Genomic DNA, 19,368 nt, shown 5'->3' on the forward strand with positions numbered 1-19,368 from the left:
TGGCCTATTTTTGCACAGTGTTTGCCTACAGAAGTGGCCTTCGCAACTGAACACAGAAGTCAGGAAACAGCTGGACTCTGGGGACAAAACAAGAAGTCATCCATAAAAGATGGCAATGCTGCAGCTCTGATTCCCTCGCCACCCCCACCCCCACCCCTGCCTGCCCTTAGGACAGTGATGGCCGTCTGCAGAGACAGCTCTTAATCAAAGAGCTCCTTTTGGATCCTCACATGTTGAGAAGATTAGGCCTATTTTTAGTTTTCAAGGGACAGAACTGCTAACACAGAAGGTCATGGCCAGCCACTCTATGGCAATGATGGTTTACATTTCCTTAAGAGAGAGGAGCCAGAAAACCAAGAAAGGCCGGGGTAGTTTTAAAACTGCCTGCTGCCTCACAGGGCCGTAAAAACAGAAGAAAGCCTGAGAGAAAAATACTACAATTACTCAGATATGGCTGGCCAACTTATGCTCCTGTCTATGTGTTTTTGATTCCTAAGACATTCATTAACTTACTTGTTTATATAAGAATAAGGATTTACAAGAAAATTAAAGCTACATTGTACATACAGGAAGGAAAACTTAAGGAGATGATGGGATACTGGGTGGCAAGGCAATGAAACAAAGACATGAAAATAATGTCATGACCTCCCACTGAACACTAGGAAGGAGGAAAGCAGGAAAAATACCAAGCAAAGAGAAACTGATTTGACGTGTACTTAATAAATGGGGGAGAAGAAGGGGAAAGGAAAAGAAGGGAAGAAGAGAGGAATGAGGAGCAGAGGAAAAGGGAAAGGAAGGGAGATGAAATGTAATTTGGCATTTCATAGGAAATGGGAAGTAGACTGGGTGGGACACTGGTATTTTGTGTTTGGAAGTGAGATGGAAACTTGCCTTGTGGCTGTATAACACACAATCACCCTGAGATCAAAGGGATATGACAGCCCATTCCAAATTCAGGTAAGTGAAGAGTCTTCTTACTCAAGCAAAGTCTTCTAGACTAAAGCAAAGTCCCACAAAACAGGCACTCAGGCCAGAGTGGTAAATTAGAGTGGGGGCCGACTTAGAGCGAATGGGGAGAGCTGAGAGAATTTGTTCTCCAGTCAGTTCGCTTCGTTTCCCGCCTGAACTCCAAAGCTGTGGGAATGTACTCCTGAAAACCTGGAAATCTGATTGCAAAAGATTGAGATTAATTTGATTCCCAAATTCCTGCCATAGAAATTTGAAGCCCATGAATGCAGCCTAACAGGTAGTCAGAGCAAGTTCTACCCAGAGAGAAGTCGGTTGTAGACGAGGGCACCTGGACCATGAGCCTACAGGGAAACTTGCGAAATTTTACTTTTTATCAGCCCTGAGTTTTACTCTATCATACAGTCTACTTTTGCAAACAGTTCACACACTTCTGATGGTTCTCTGCAACCTCGTGAACACAAAGTGTTAATGATGCTTTCAGTGCTGTCTAAATTGAACCTAGAGGGGATGCCGACTGGGCGGAGTAAAAGTCCTTTCAAATTATTGTCCTTATTGCTCTGTGGAGCCTCGCAGACATGCCCATGGCTTTATACAAGCATTTATGGGAAACCGATTATGTCAACTATTTGCCCACATGTGGGACTAAAGGGAATGTATAGGGTGATCCCTGTAAAGAGCTTGCAACAAGGCACAACTAAAGAGAGCCCAAGCCTAGTTTAATTAACCCATACTGTTTGAATTAAACAAAAACCACTCTCAGCACTATTTCCTGACTTATCCTAGGGGTGAGCTAAATGTTTACGTGTGTTGTAAAAGATCATATTCTCCTTACTGTTTTTTTTTTCTTTTACCTGAGAATTCCCATCAGCATTGAAATTGGAAACATATTTTGTGGTTTCTTAAAAATTTCACTGACTTCAGCATGTTAAAAGAATACCCAAAAGGCAGGTTTGTTTTTCTTCTATATTACATCCCAACTCTTTCTTCCCCTCCTTCTTCATAGGAAAAAAAAATCTTATAACTGTAAACTGGTCTCCTGCTTGGTTTAATTTTCTTTGCCAAAACAGTGACCATTGTCCAAAGCCTGCATCTCCATGGCAACTGTTTCCTTGGCCATAGACAAAAGGTCTGCCTATAACACAATGCCATGCGAGTGTCTGAGTTTGTAGATCCATGTTTAAAATCACAGTTCAAGGGTATAATGTAGATTTTATATTATTTCTGCCTGTCTGCTGCAGCTGGTAGGCCTTCATTCCAAAATGATATTTTTTCAAATGAAGGAGCAGAAAACAGCTTTACATTTTTGTTATCCCTTGGAGCACAAAATAAAAAATGTGTGTGCTGCCACTACCTGATTCAATCAAGTGGCGTACATTCGATACCCACGGGCTAGCGGCGCTGCACAAGCTGACTGGTATTTTAATTAATAATGTGCTACACCTTCTCAACAGCTAGGCCTTTGGCAATCTGATTTGCTTTGTTCATTATTTGCTGTAAACAATTTTCAAACAACATGTGGGCAGCTCTATTTCTGAATATCCTGCTAATTCATAACATTAGCAAAAATATAGAGATTTTTTTCCCTCTCCTTCTTTGCTGAAAAAGAGGACCTAATTAAACTTTAAGCATAGTCAATGGAATTCTGCAGATGCAAATATTTCATAAGAATAAGGATTAAAAAACAAACACAAAATACCACATATATACACAAATATAGTATGTGTATATATTTATGTATGTAGAATAAATGTTTATATTTATACACATGAATTTAGAAAGCTCACTAAAGTACATATGCACAGTGAGGCATGGCTATCTGCTAGAAACTTGATGGTATGCCATGGGCTAATGCCTGGTTGCTGATAGGTGTGGTACCCAATACTTCCCCAGATTGTTTCCTCCGCAGATGTATGTCTCTGAATATGGAAAACGAAGATGAATGATGTTTTCTAGGTACCACTCTGCCCCCAAAGAATCAGTGTCTCTCTAAGGAGAGTCACACAGGCAAAGTTCACTTGCTTGCTTCCCTCTTTGTGACGCAGCAGAGAGTGAGCTGCCAGCCAGCCAGTCAGCCAGCCAGGAAGACAGTCCTCCTCGCAACCAGCTACACTTGTACCCTCACCTTGATTTCCCACTCTCTAAAACTGTGAGGAATAAAGTTTTCTATGGAATCCTAAACTGAAAAATACACAGAGAAGAAAGAAAGTGTATTTTTATGGCACTGTATGGTAACGAGCCACTTTGCAAAGTATCAGATGCACCTTATCCTTACAAAATGGCCAAGAATTCGCCTCCTCTGTCTTTAAGATGAGGATGCTCAAAAGAACACAGAGATTACAAACAGTAGTACAGTACCTTACCATAAACCACATGTGACAGAAAGAACAACAGTCTAAATCTTAACCTTCTATATCATGAAAGTAAATAATAATAGTAATAATAATAATAATAACAACAATAATAATAATAATAGTAATGATAATAATACATGAGCAACTCTGAGAGCTGTTCTCTAACTATGAATGAATTAATGTGGAATTTAAAGTTTTAAATAACTTTCTCCTTATTCAGACTAAAGTAATATAGCCTAAAGTTAATCAGGTTCCCATTCTACTGACATCATCCATTTATCAAAGTCTGTTGTAGGAGTTCAATAAAATGTTTTAATGTTAAAGAAATCAGTCCTAGGACACAGTGACTATAGCCAACTCTTCTATATAAATGTGTACAAGGTAAACTGAGGAATAAGGCCATAGCAAATTCAGCTTTACGCATTTTCAGCTCCGTGTGTGCTGGGACAGAAGCATGGTGCATAATAGTGAGTATAATATAATGTATATTATAATGAAGAACAGTGAGGCTAGATATGCAAGTGGGGACTAAATCCCAAAGAATTTGCGGTGCCACACAAAAGAAATTTACTTTTTTCTGTCAGGAACGGCAATGAATTAAGTAACTGGACCTAATGTTGAAATCTATAGGGATGTGGAAGACACAGTAGAGAATAAGGAACTGGAAACCAGTGATAATTACAACAGTGAAGGTGAAATAAAGAATGGGCTAAATGAAGGCAGTTAAGACGAAAGCCTTCACCAATGTGACCATTCAGAAAGTGCATGCCGCTTGACCTCTTGTTCTATGAACAAGACTTCAAAGCCAGGGAATAAGTGGCTTTTCCAATGGCAGACAGGGCTGGGGCTGCAGCTTGGTTCTCTCCAGCCTACTTCCCATAAGACCAAAATGCCTCACTTTCATCTTTATCCTATTTCACATAATGACAGAATTATAAAGCACCCGAGTTCCCATAGAATTCCTCTCTGTGTCTTTTTATAGACTCCCACTCAAGCCTGATGACTTGCTGATCATTTAATCAAGTCAAAACAACTTAGGTGGAGAATCAAAGGATGCCCACGAAGCTGAAAGCTGCTTCTGATTTCCTGGCACTGTGGGTCTTAAAACAGCCCTTCAGCTACTGAGCGCAGCTTTGTAAAGCTGCTCTGTATGCAGCCAATCATGTGATGTCACACCCGTCTAGCCATAGAAGTCCAGAAGATCAAGGCCAGAGGAAGAATGCTTCCTAAGGGCATCAGTAGCATAAGTAGTCTGTTCCTTATGTTGCAGTTGGTGGAACACAAACTCCTTGGAGTCCAGGGGAGTACCTTCCTTTGAGGCAAATAGCAGTCTTGGAAAACAACATACTTGAAGCAGTTGAAGCTGTTTCATGAGGTTAGTCTTCGTTACATGTGAGGTTCCTAACTAGAGTCTTAGCAAATTTAGTCTTAGACCTTTCTTCCTAATGCTCACGTGGCCTTCACAGAGGAAAGCAGTGTGCCAGATACTCCCATATTAGAGCCATGAAAGATGCACAGAGTAACTTGTCTTGAGCAGTGGCCCAGTCTCTCTGCTGGAGTAAAGATGCTGGTTCACTCCAATGTAATGTGACTAAGCTAGCATTTCCAATTTTTGATAAACACCAACCTTTGGCATATAGGAATTAAAAGTTGGGATCCCTCCAAAACTACTAGAATACCACATTCAAAAACTATGTTATTCTCATTTTTCCCATGATGCTTTATAGGGTAGTAGTAACAAATGACCTTTTTTTTTTCTCCTTCTGTGATTGAGTTATGTTAAAGTATTTAGTACTTTTCGTTCTCATAAAACATGACAATATGCAAATGTATTATTTTGATTTGAAATATATTTGACATATTTATCCTTTCTTAATGTGTTCAGCATTCTTTATTTTGTTTGTTGATGCTATGAATACAATTTGTTCAATAAAGATCCCTAGGTTGATCATCCTTTACAAAGATCTCTAACCTATATATCCAAAGCGTGGGAAATTCCAGTGACTGTCTTTCAGTATTTGAACAAAATGTTAACTCCTAGCAAGTGATCATTTAAGGCATTGCCTATTACCTAGAACCAAATGTGGAAACTGTCAATTTTGAGTTTATTTTGCACCCAAACTTGTTTTTTTTTCTTAGAACATCAATCACTGGATTCATTTTAAGCATTCCATGTACAGGAACTTATCAATATGTATTTTATTGGCAAGAATGATGAACCAGTAGCCCAGACAGGAGCACAAGCATGCATTTATAACCCAGCAGCCCTGTTACTAAGCAAAGCTTACTCATAGGAGCCTTTATCAGTCCTCTCCTCCTCCTTGTTCCCACCCTGTCTTCCTGTCTCAGGTCTCATCCCTCTTGATCTGAATCTGCACTTCCAGCATCTTAACAGAAATTATCCCAACAATGTTTTGTGTTACCTAGGAAGCTCTTAAAATTACAATATTTTCTTTATTTAAATTTTTTTTTCAGGATTCAGGATAGAAAAACAATACATAATTCTTTCCCATGAAATATCACACACACATACACACACACACATACACACACATACACAAATTAGCCACACAGTCATGGCAGAACCAATCATCTCTGAGCAACCCTAAGGTGAGCAGACACCAGACACCCCAGCAGCAAATCCCGAGCTTGTGAAAGCAAGAGAACTGAAGCCCACAAATTTCATTCACGTATCAAATTCCTAATTTCAAGTACAAGGAAAAGTCCAAAGCCAACTGTCAAGAATGCCTTAGCCAACTGACCAGATAAGAAATTACTTCAAAACACATGTTTGCTTCTTATTATTTATTGTGAAAAAAAAAGTAAACAGATATTCATGATACTTATTTGCTTTGAAGCCAGGGGTATAAGATGAATTCTACAAGTCACTACACTGATGGCATTATAACCAATCACTAATTTTATTCTCAACCTCTCAGAAAATATTCTTAACTTTCTTTGAAACTTGAGGGCAAAGAGTAATTGTAGAGGATTTTCATTGCTTTAAATAAAAAAAGTTTAACCTTTTTAAAAATGGCTTAAGCCCAGCGTTGTATCTGTTCTCATGCACTTATTTTTAGCACTGTTTCTTTTATTCTCAGCCTTTTCCTGCAGATCTTGCTGGGATGTTGGAGACTGAAGACCCAGAGTGAGTCTTGGCAGTGTTGTGACATCTAGCGTATGGAGAAATGGGAACATCTCTGTCAGGATCTTTGCTCTCTGATTAATGAGAAAGCATTCATTACAGGCTCAGAAACATCCAGCATCTCCACGTATGAGAACTTAATTTATTAGTCCAAGGGGCAGGGGTTAAGAAACATCAGACGGAGAGGAGAGAGAGAGAAGAAGGGAAAAGACAAAATAGAAATGAGTAATGGTAAAAACCAGCTTAACAGTGCTAATACCGACTGCTGGAAGTCAGTGCATCTTATGGCCTAGTCGGCCATCACTGGAAACAGAGGCCCATTGGACTTGCAAACTTTATATGCCCCAGGACAGGGGAACGCCAGGGCCAAAAAGTGGGAGTGGGTGGATAGGGGAGTGGGGGGGGGTATGGGGGACTTTTGGGATAGCATTGGAAATGTAAATGAGGAAAATACCTAATTTAAAAAAAAAAGAAATGTGTACAGGATCCTTCACACAATTAAAGGAATCAATACTAATGACTCAGCTTGGTATATTATTTTCAACATACCCATACCAGCACCACTTGACTACTGACTATTTTAATTCTCTTAAAAATCAAATAAAGCAGAATCAGACAATAAAATTCTAAAGAAAACATGTTTACAATATTTACCACCTCTTGCTTAAGTAAACGATAACTCAATTGCTGAATTGTGGAAAGATATCGGATGGGATCTCTTGCTTTTAGGCATGGCCATGTTTGCATATGTATATAAACTAGACTTATATGGGAAACAGAGGTTTCAACCGAAGGTATTGGTAGAGCAGATTTCTGCTCTAGTCTCTTCTTTCCATGGTTGTAGTAACATTGGACATTGGCTGCGATCATCACCATAGCTGTCATTCAGAATCTCTTATTTCGAAAGAAATGCATGTGTTTCTTCTGGGATTTGTGATATAAGCTGTCACAGGCCATGGAGTTTGCTATCGCCAGATCAAACAACAATGTCCACAGCATGTTCAAGAATCCACATAGCATCAGCAACCGCCTTGTCCTTTACAAAACTATGTCTTTTCCATTTCCTTCTCTTTTGCTGCAGGCCCTGGCTTTTGAGCCACACAGCACTGTTGACTGTCAATGCTGGAACCTCCGAGGCCCCTTAGGAGGTCCTGTGTGTTCCTCTTATTCCTGTCAAGGGAGCTAAGTTGTATGTGTTTGGGTGCCAAGCTCAAGAAGGGGGAGATCATAAAAGTCAGTTCGGATCCTTGAATTATCACTTACAATAGATCTGTACACAAAAACACCAAAACGTCCACTAGAAAACCTATTTGGAATTATGGGATCAACCTATAGATTCCCAGTGTATAGGCACCACTGTGCACTGGTCATTTTGTTATTAGAGTAGTTAATGATACCTTGGTTATTTTGTTGGCTGTTGTTATGTAAAGCTCTATTTGATCCCAATTGTTCAGAGACCTCAAGCCTCTTGAAAGGTCAATGTGAATTCTTACTAAAACAAATACATCACCCCTGTACTTTCAAATTGTCATCTCTGATGATTAACTTTGAGGGCTATGATTAATTATTGCTCACTACCTATGTTTCTAGGACCTTCTAAGTTTTATTTTTAATAATTCTTCGTCTCAGGTGAATTTCTTTCTTTCTCTTAACAGTAACAGCTGGATAGACGCACTAGGGTGAGGATGATTGACACCAGGACTATTATTTTTTTGAGCTTTAATTAGTTTACTCTGAAATTAGCTTGGATGCTCCTACATACGTAGAGAGAGTCTAATGCTCTTAGATGTGAACTCAGTACCAGAGAAGCATAAATGGGACACTTGTTCTCCAAAAGAATAAGAGAGAGGGTGGTTGAGGTCAACACCTGCCACAGACATGCACGCAATCATTATGATGAAACTTGTGAACTTATATCATTAGACCGGATAATAAAATTACTTTAAAATTAAAAAGAAATAAAAACAAAAATCCCTGGATTTCGAGTTTAAGTGCTGCGAGAGTTGGATGAATATTTTAAAAATATGAGCAGGTCACTTTGAAGTTTCAGGTAGTGTGTAAGAAGGACAACCAGGAGTGTGTTGTCACTGTTGCTGACAACTACGTGGAACACAGTTCTAGAGAGGACATACTAAATTACTGAGCCTCAAAGTAGAATGCACGAACCCATATTATTAAGTGTGCCATCTCCTGTCCTTAGGAAGGATTTTGTTTAGAAAGTTTGAGAAACGCAGTAAACTGTTTTTCCCCCTTCCTTGAAGAATATCAGGAAATCTCATATGCTCTAATACATTTGCATTCCTAAACAAATGGAAGTCAGATAAACAATTTAAAAATGATTATTCATGCCCTAGGAAGCCATGTTACCCTGGAGTGCCATTAAAAGGTCAACCATTGCCTCAGACTCTGCAGTGTACACCCTGACCTGGAAGCACCATTGATAATGACCCCACAGCTGCAGGACTTGAAGACTTAATCATCTGACATACAAGCAGCCCGGGGGCATCCATAGCTGGCATTTTCCTCTGTGAGATGTACACAAACAATATGCATTTTAAACAATTCAGAGCACCAGTGCTTAAAATAGACCTGGCACGGCGCACGGCCCCAGGCGCCGCTTCTCACCACCTCAGCTCTCACTCCAAGGCACACGCCAGGAATGTGGGGCTGGCTGCTGCGGCAGCTGGAACCAGAAACCACACAGATGACTGGCTTCTCTCCCACCCAGCAAGGCAAGCGCGTCGTGTGGATCATCAGAAACTTAATTGCAGGACGATATAACTTCAGCCCCGTTGGGAGGAAAATTTAGGTAAACCTGCCGAGATGTCAACTTTCCACGTGAAATTGGAATTGAAAATGTATGCTTAAAATGTATTTTAACATTATTATTGTTATCTAAAGTGCTAGAGATACAAGGAGGGCTTCACACATGATAGGCGACTGCTTTGAACCTTGAGCCATATCCCCAACCCCTGAATAAAATATCACGATTGCCATCTTCCTTTAAGGTGTGTCAGTGTTCTTTTAGGGTTACTCTATCTGTGGTAGAGACTCACCTAAGACCTGTGGAGAAACTGAACAACGATAGAATCAAGGCTGGAAAGAGCTAGAATATGCTTCCTTCCTGCCTTCCTCCCTCAGCCCCTCCCTTCCTCCCTCCTTCCTCCCTTGTCTTCTGAGACAGGGACTATTATATAGTCTACTCTGGCTTGCAACACACTGGAAAGTAGACTGGTCTGGAACTCAGAGTGATCCTCTGGCCTCTGCATCCTGGACGCTGAGACTTTAGGTGAGACTGCCACACCCTGATACACGCTGTGTTTGCAATGTCAACGTGGAGAACAGGGTGGAATGAGTGGCTATTCTTTCGAGGAAGGAATCCAAAGATCCAATAGAAACAAACCCTGGCTTGTCAATTGAAAGTGACAATTTATCTTGCATTTATCTTGCGTGTTTACGTGTGCATTCAGACATGCCAGAGCTTACAGGTAGAAGTCACAGGGTGACTTACGAGAGTCCATTATTTCTTTGCACTCTATGAGTCCCAGGGATCAAGCTAGATTATCAAGAGGCTTGGTGGCAAGTGCCTTCACCTGCTGAGCCATCTCTCCAGTCCCAAAGCCTGTATTTTAAAATAAAGGACACATTTGTAATGTGAAAAGGAAGCTAAATTGATCAGCCCTCCCCTGTGTTACACTTCAATTTTGAACAGAATGAACGGGGAAAAAAAAACTCATTCTTCACATATGACCAGCTGAGTGACAAGTGACCTACGGTGTCACTCTGCCATCTGTGAAGTGAAGAACAGTTTGGTTTTGCATAAACACTGTAGCTCAAACCTCAGGTCTCGTAACTGAGTTCAAATGCAAGTCTCTGTATACAAGTCAACATTAGCTATAAAGGACACTTGGAAAGAGTCTCTATTAATAGGCAATAATTCAGTCATTTATTCATTCAACAAGCCTTTACTGCGTTACGTGCTATGTTTGATATGAAGAGAGTTTGGGGAGGGGATGAAGAGTTGGCCTAATATATATATTCAGGTTTGTAGAGAAGGCGGTGGACAAGGATAGGAAAACATTCACCCTGATGTTACTGGTCATGTGCATTATGGCTCTTTTCTAGCACTCTATGATTTTTTCATAATTTATTTCATCCAATGAAGGGTTTAATCTTAATCAAAAAAGAGAAAGAGAAAATAAAACAAGGCAGAGAAGCTCAGCCCGTGAAACGTGACGTCTCTTTTCTATTTTTTCCCCTATTCCTTGACACCAAGAAAATGAAACCTTTTCTTGCCATGTGTTGTGTTTTAATAAACCGTACATTACTTTCATTCAACGGCCCCAGCCCCTGGCTATCCACTTTTCTGTCTATTAGTTTTAAATACACACTGCTTGCAATAACTCTGTAGCTGGGGCTTCGCCTCCAGTTAAGAAATGGTTAGGCCTGCCTTACATTTGCAGTCCCATTGAAAACATTTATTCAATCAAAGGGAAAAATAAATGTGGTCCCTCAGCTTTGTCAAGTATAAACTGTTATTGATCCCCTAAATGAAATTTGTTCATGCTGATCGATCAAACACATTATCTTTTTTTCCAGTCTATTACCAGCAATTGGAAACTCTCAGGCGTCGATAGCTGTTTGACCACACGCGGCTGTAAATTTAGACGATAGCTTTCAAACTGAAATGATCACCCCTCCATCCATCTTTCTCAAAAGAAATGCTGACATTGAGATGATTTCTCTTTGAACTGATGCTTTAAAAATAATTGAGTAGCATGCTAGAAATATTTGGCATCTTCACCAATGAGCTGTGTAACAGTGGGAAAGTCAAGGCTGTGATGAAAATTTTTGTAGTGACCCCAGACTTTTGAGCATCCCTCCTTGTCCTGGTCTTCTTACACTAGGTTACCTCAGTGTCTTTAGACTTTGCTAATACACCAAATTACTGGTTATCCAGCTTTACTCTGTAACTAGTTTTCTTAGCTTTGGGTAGCATCTTATCAATCCATTCAACTCGCTTGCACTAATCTACTGAGGGCATAACAGCTCAATAAACTACTTGTTTTAATTCTTTTTCCAAAGATGGACTTCAGAGATACCTACAGTTCTACAGGGTTTTCATACACAAGTGCACTACAAAGAAAGTCAGTTAGGCAGTCAGTCAGTCAGTCAGCAACTACCCTTTCGTCCTCTTCCTATAGTCTCAAGACTTTCGTCTTCTATCTCTAACCAGCTCTATACAATGATCTATTGTATCATTGTACTAAAATCAGTTTACATTTCCTTGCACACACATTGAAACAGATCAATAAATTGATTGCATTATGTAGTATTTACTCCAATACCAGCATCTGACTAGGACTTACAGTCTAGCCTCTTGTATCTGAAAAATGGAGCAAGAAATCTAAAACAGTTCACATATTCTCTGGGTATAACCACAGATCATTCCAGACACATCTGAGAGTAGATCTAAGCATTAACTAAGATTTGCAAAACATGATCCAAAAACAGAGGACAACATTTGTCTGAGATAGGACAACTGTTTTACTTCTCTCTGGACACTCAGGAAGAATTCCATTTTTGTATTGTTTCTTCATAATAAAATATTTATAATGAAACATCAATAACTGGTACATGTGTTGGGTTGGCTCAAACACCAAGATTTAAGCATTTCTTTCGAGTCTACAATTCTCCTCTCCACAAAAGCAAATCTTTGACCTCTCGGCCCTTCTTCTGCCCCTAAATCTGAGAATTCATGTTAGTCTTCAAGAGGAATTTAGTGGTTGGTTGAGTATATTTTTTAACGTAACTTTCACTATTAATAGCCATCATTAGGGACCCACTTTCCACTGCTGTCAATATCTCCTATGTTTGCCTTCTGTCTTTGTGATAGGTAATAATTTTCCAAGCAAGCTTAGGGAGCAGTGACTCTATTAAAACTAATAAGAGAGGGATTCACAGGTTTTTAAAGATTACTCTGCAAATTATTACTGACAAGGCCATCTCAAATTCCTAAACAGAAAAGAAACAATGAGAAGTAAACATGCTTGTCAAAATAAAAGGGGATGCTCCGCTTTGTTCCTCCGCAGACTAAGAAGGACTTCTTGGTAGATGCTGCTCTTATCTTTCCTTTCTCATAGGAAAGCGGTAAAATGTCCTTTCAAGTGGGATAAATATTGAATGCATGAACTTGCAAAAGCAGATATCAGTGAAATCTGTTATTAATACCCGTAAGTCTTAATAACACAGAGACAAAGAGGATAAACAGAGAGTGGTAATCACAGGGTTAAAGGTCAATTTGTAAAAAAAAGTATTGGTGACTGAGAAGGGTCAGAAGAGGGAGCAAGTGAACAAGGTTGGAAGTTCATGATAAGATTAGAAAAAAGAAATCTCAAAGAGCCATGTTCTTCTCTCATTAATCTAATTAAGCTCCTCTAAGCCCCCACCCCCACCGCTCTGTCTTCCATTTTACGTGTCTCAAATGGCACACCCAACATGATTGCTAGAGAAAGATCTTCAAGGAAAAAATAAAGTCTCTTTCTTGCCTCATTATCTGTTAGGACTGCAAGATATTGTCCCTTCCACTCTCCTGTGAATTCCTGGCAAAACAAACTTCTAGCTATTTCATTGAGATCAATTTCCTACTCAGAAATGTTTTAGAATTAATTCACACAGCATAATGAATTCCTATAATTTAATGATTTCTGCTAATTAGGATAGAGGCAATTGATGAGATGTGTGGTTTCGTTCTTGAAATGATGTCATACACACAATATGCTGGGAATAGAGAATTTTAAGATTAATATTGACAAATAATACTGAGGTTTCCTATAATGTTAAAAAAATACACACTTCAGAAAGTCAAACATAATTCTCATTTTCTCTCCATAGGAGAATCAATATGATTGAAAGAAAGTCCAAATTAGTCAGGGCTGATTTTAATACTGCACTGCTGGAAGTGAAAAGAAAAAAGAACCCTGGATTTCCCCGTTTATTCAATCTTCTTCTCCCTATATACTTAATATGACCATTTGATTCTGAGTTATGGTTATGTGGATGGGAATCCTTTAAAACAACAAAAAGACAAATATCCATAAATCAATAGTCTGAGAAAGCTTGGAGCTCACTCCATTTTAAGAAAATGTTGGGATTCATCGGTTTCACTGAAAACTTAGTTTGAATAATAAACTATTTTAATTTAAATTGTCACTGCACAGACTTTGGTAACAATTTACTATCCAATTGTGCTTAAGAAGCTGTGGTTGAGCCCTGTTATGTCTAAATGGTTTTGGCAGAGACACAAAATAGCACAAAGAGAGGACACATGAATAAGCTGGGCTGTCTTTTCATATGGCTCGGAGAGCACAATTGGATTTTATTTTTGTACCAATAACATACTGTTTACAAATTAACTTACAACTTGTACGAATCAGTATTGGAGTGGAAATCATTTTAAATGAGTTTTTTTTTTCCAAGCTATTATTCGAGTGTCTACCATGAATCCATCATACTTTAAAATCTTAACAATAACCATAACTAGTGCTTATTGAATCATGGCCCTCGGTTCCCCCTCCACTGTACTGTAACCCTTCCAGGCATTTTAACTAAGACAGATGTCTCCTTGGTGGTAAAGCCAATGGTGAACCCACAAGTGCTGACCTCAAACCCACTTCATCATAATTTTTTTTTTAATTTGGTTTTTCGAGATAGGGTTTCTCTGTATAGCCCTGGCTGTCCTGGAACTCACTTTGTAGATCAGGCTGTCTTAGAACTCAGAAATCCACCTGCCTCTGCCTCCCGAGTGCTGGGATTAAAGGTGTGTGCCACCACCGCCCGGCCTCATCATAACTTTTTTTGAGTTTCTAATAAAAACAAGAATAACAGAAACGAATCTTAGAAGCCCAGCTAGCTCCCTGATTTTCAAAGGAAGAATAAAAAAACAAACAAACAAACAAACAAAAAAACAAAACAAAACAAAAAACCTTTGACAAGTGAAAAGCAAATTGTGATTATTACTAGGTTCTTTTGAGGAGACAATTTGCTACTAGAACTGTCCATATCTGCTCAACACCACCATGGGTATTCAATCCTCTTTCACATGTGAATTCTTTAAGTTGTAAAGACAATGCCATCATACAAAGCAAAAGAACGGACTTTTCCTTTGGCCAAAGAGACAACAGGTCCTCACAGCAACCTGTTGCTCAGACATCACCATTAACCCTTTGGGTCAGACTGGGCAATATCTCTGAGATTCTGACATGACATCATGGATACATAATTCTGAATCTATAACCTCTAAAGCAGAAGCCTGGTCACTGGACTGATGACGTCTTTGCTGCCATTTGGTAGAGGCTGCCATGCGTTGGAGGTTGATCTTCAAAGTTGAATACGTTAGCAATGCTATTAACTTTGTGGCTCAAAAATTACCAAATTCCTTACATTGCACACTCTACACAGGGAAAATTAAGAGTCAAATCTTAGCAAAATAACTGTAGTCTGGTGAGACTTTCATGAGCTGAGGAAAAAGTAAATTAGGACTCTTACCAGTAGGCAAAAATAAGTCTTTTTTTTCCTCCTTATATCTAAGAGATGTATGTTGTGAGGCATCTCCAATAGAGGCAAGCACTGTGAGGGAGAAACCAAAGAGGTGGCACAAAGAAACACCTCACTGTTTGAAGCAGTAACTTCATGAGCTTACTCGCCGTTTTCCAAAATGGTGGGCCGCATCCTTATATGTAGTCATGTAACCAAATGTGGGGTTTGCATAGTGCTTGTCAAGATGAGAAGAATTTCAGTAAGCAGTGATCAGATGTTAATTCAAAATTAAATGTGTAATTTACCCAAAGTGACCCTGGGAGCTCTTGAGCATTTTGTATTATGTGACTTCCCTGCAGACTTGATTCTGAACAGATAGCATGTGTGAATAGCACCATGCATGCCATCATACCAGGCAATCCCAACAAACAGTGTCTAAAATTCCTTGGCTCAGATTTGAGACTATTGTCATGTTGTGAACTGCAGGGATTCTACCGAGCACACAAAACTTTCTGCAGTTACAAAAGCACAATGGTTTAATTATGGAAAATAAAGACTTTAAAAAAAAACAGTTTTCTACCATCAATCTTCAGCAGGTCAATGTCAAATTAGGATACCTTTGGATTGGATTGACAGAATGTTGGATTTTAAAAAATTGTATCAGAGTTGTTGACTTACGTATCATGAAAAATTGCAGAAATGAATGTTGGAAGATTAAGGCAGATTGTCCAACCATTCATGAAATGGTCCTAAACTCACTTCTTCTATTTTGTACTCTGTGGTTCTGTGAAAGCATATTGACAATTACAAAATGAAAATACCCATCAGCTCTGAAGACTATTAAATACGCCTTGTATCCAAATTACCAAATATCTAGTCAGGCCTTAATTTATATAAAAACAAATAGGCATCATGCTTCATTAACGTGTGAATTTAATCTCAGTCTTTAATATGTTAGTAAAGTTACATATGTACTAAAGAATTCTTTTAAGGTGCTGTCCTTTGACTTGTTATCAATAAATGTTCACTTGATGTGCCTGTTTTATATATCTACATCCTTGATGTCACTAAAACTTTCTCAGGCAAAAGGAGCTAATGAGAAGAATAGCAGAAGGAGTCTTGAATCAGTGAACACTTTTCAGTAAATATTATAAACTCCTATAATAAATCAAAAAACACTTATTTCAATGAGAAATTATTGCAGAGTATTGACTGAGAGAATGCGATAGGACCAATAGAATCAAGGCATGCCCTGTCCCAGGAGCTGAGTGGATATTCTAGGCATGGTAGGCTGTCCACATGCTCTGTACGACTTGAGATGCTGCTGTGATGATGGCAGTTCACATCCTGAGCATGGTATGTATCATACAGCTGCAGCCAATAGCGCATCACTCCGTGTAAAACATCAACAGCTTGGGCACATCTCTGTTCATTTACTGAGCTTGGCATTTAGCTATAATCATCTTATTTGTGCAGATTATTAATCATAAAGGAAATGCATTTTGTTGGAATGTTCTGTATGTTAAATTGGAGAAAATCGTTTTGTGATGTTTTTCAGAAACTATTGTTTCCCATTTCTAAAAATCTTTATTCTTTCTGGAATACATACATTTTTCATCTCATGTCAGTCCCTTTCATCCCGTAGCATTTGGTGTAACACGTGCAGAGAGCAGAACTGCTGGCCGTGAATTCTCCAAATTTCTATTTATTTTCTTATTTTTAATTGAAAATACTTTTTCATAAAATATATTCTGATCACAGTTTCCCCTTCTTCGTTTCCTCCTAGATCCTCCTCAATTTCCCACCCTTCCAACTCCATGTCCTCTCCGTCTGTCTCTGTCTCTCTGTCTCTGTGTCTCTCTCTTTCCTTCTCTCTCTTTCTCTCTGTCTCTCTCTTCTTCCCTAGAAAACAAAAAGGCACATAAAAACAGAATATAACAATAAACAAAAAGGAAAAACTCCAGAAACACATAGACATGCAGAATTTTCTTGGTCTATTTGTTTATTATGTAATTCAACTATTCCATCTATTTTCTCTATTCTGCCATTTAGCTGTCCTGTTCTTGTGCTGTATATCATCATCATCAGCAGCAGCAGCAGCAGCATCACCACCCCCACCACCACCACCATCATCAATTGGTTACTCTGAGCTCAGGCTTCTCTGTGTAACCCTGGCTCTTCTGTCACTCTACAGACTAGGCTGGTCTCGAACTTGGAGATCTGCCTGTCTCTGCCTTCCAAGTGATTGGACTAAAGGTATATGCCACCACTGCCTGGCATGTGCTATATATTACTGAGTTTCCATATGGCTCTCTTTATACTTTATACAGAGGTTTCTCCTTCTTCACATGAAAACATAGTCTGTCTGCTTGGGACTTGTCCATTTAAAAATCCTTCTCAGATAACAAAGGATCTGAGCCACATCTCTGCTGTGTCCATTACTTAGTTAATTTATGCTAAAGTAAGTTTGAATACTTTAAATTCACCAAACCTTAAATCCTGCCTTTGGCATCGCTGCTCTTAAGTTGTAGTGAACTCCTTGCCATAACTTCTGTTTTTAGTGATTTAGGCTTCAGGTGATTCAGCAGGGTTCTGGTCAGAGAGCAGAGGCTGGTTTTACTGACAGAGTCCCCATCAAGGCATGTGTGCCACCTTCTGGAAGGACAGCTGAAATACAGTGAAATTCATTTCTACTCTCTTCAGTAGATCTGATCTCACCTGATTTTAGGACCTCTCAGCTGATTCTTGAGTTGGGTAGACATCTAAACTACAGTTGGGTGGACAGCTGAAATACAGTGAAATTCATTTTTATTCTTTTCAGTAGATCTGATCTCACCTGATTTTAGGACCTCTCGGCTTGAGTTGGTTAGACATGTATTTCTGCACAGATGCTGAGCAATGTTAGTGTCTCTTCTTGCTAATGCTATTTCTGACTGATGTCAAATATTAAACCATCAATGCATTTCTGATATATATATATATATATATATATATGAGAATTTGTACTTTTACCAATGAGATACACTGCACTGCCCTATTACCTGCTCTCTTTTTTTAAAAAGATATTTTCTTTATTTACATTTCAAATGTTATCCCCTTTCCTGGTTTCTCCCTGAAAATCTCCTATTCCCCCCTGCCCCTGCTCCCCAACCCACGCATTCCAGCTTCCTGGCCCTGGCATTCCCCTATACTGGGGCATAGAACCTTCACAGGACCAAGGGCCTCTCCTCTCATTGATGACCGACTAGGCCATCCTCTGCTACATATGCAGCTGGAGCCATGAGTTCCACCATGTGTTTTCTTTGATTGGTGGTTTAGTCCCAGGGAGCTCTGGGGGCTACTCACATTGTTCATATTGTTCATATTGAATGCATTAGTTCATATTGCTGTTCTGCCTGTTACCTTCTTCCCGTGAGATTTATTTGCGTTTTCACATAACCCGATGCTGCTCTCATAGACTGAATTGGGCAGGGTATGCCTCTTTCCCAGTTTTGCAAAAGAAGTTTTGTGAACCATTGTTTGCTAGAATATATTAATCATGCCACGTGTATTTGGTGTTTTCTTCAGGGTATGCCACTAACCATATGCATTTTTTTTACTGATACGGAGATAGGCAATTTCTAGTAATTACCTAGCAATTTTTAAATATTCGACCAACTTATTGATATTCTCAAAGGAGCACCTTATTTTCGTTGATTTTCATATATTGCTTTTTAGGTTCTATTTGTTTCTATCTGATGCTCATTAGTTCTGCTTGGTCTAAGTTGATTCAGTCTTCTCAATCTGATAGCAATAGTTGATGCTGAGGGTACTGAATAAAACCTCTATTTTTTCTAATATGTGTAATTAGTACTATAAATTTACTGCCATGTCCCACTTAAGCAGCCTCCCTACATTTTAGTGTACTCTGTCCTTTAAAATATTTTAAAATATATTTTTTTATTTTTAATTATGAGTAATTGTACGTGTGTGGATTTGTGTATGTGGTGCCATCTGAGGCCATAAGAGGGCATCAAACCCGCAAGCTACAGTTAAAAGCAGCTGTGGGTTCCTTTCTGAAAGTGCTGGGAATTGAACCCCCAACCTCTATAAGAGAATCAAGCGCACATAACTACCAAGCAATTTCTTCAGTCCTAATCTTTAGATTTACTGAGATTTGTGCTACAAGTAGAATATAGAATATTTTTATTAGTGTTCTATAGCCATTTGAAAAGACTAAGTAACCCCATGGTGTGGCTTGAACAGTTCTACAAATATCAGTTGTGGAAAACATGAATTATGACACACATTGATAGCTTAATGTCTTTTGATATTCATCTCTCCATCCACTGAATTTAGAAATTATTAAAATGGAGGTATTAGAGT

This window comes from Mus musculus, chromosome 2, assembly GCF_000001635.26.
Source record: "Mus musculus strain C57BL/6J chromosome 2, GRCm38.p6 C57BL/6J".
In the NCBI taxonomy this organism is placed as follows: domain Eukaryota; kingdom Metazoa; phylum Chordata; class Mammalia; order Rodentia; family Muridae; genus Mus; species Mus musculus.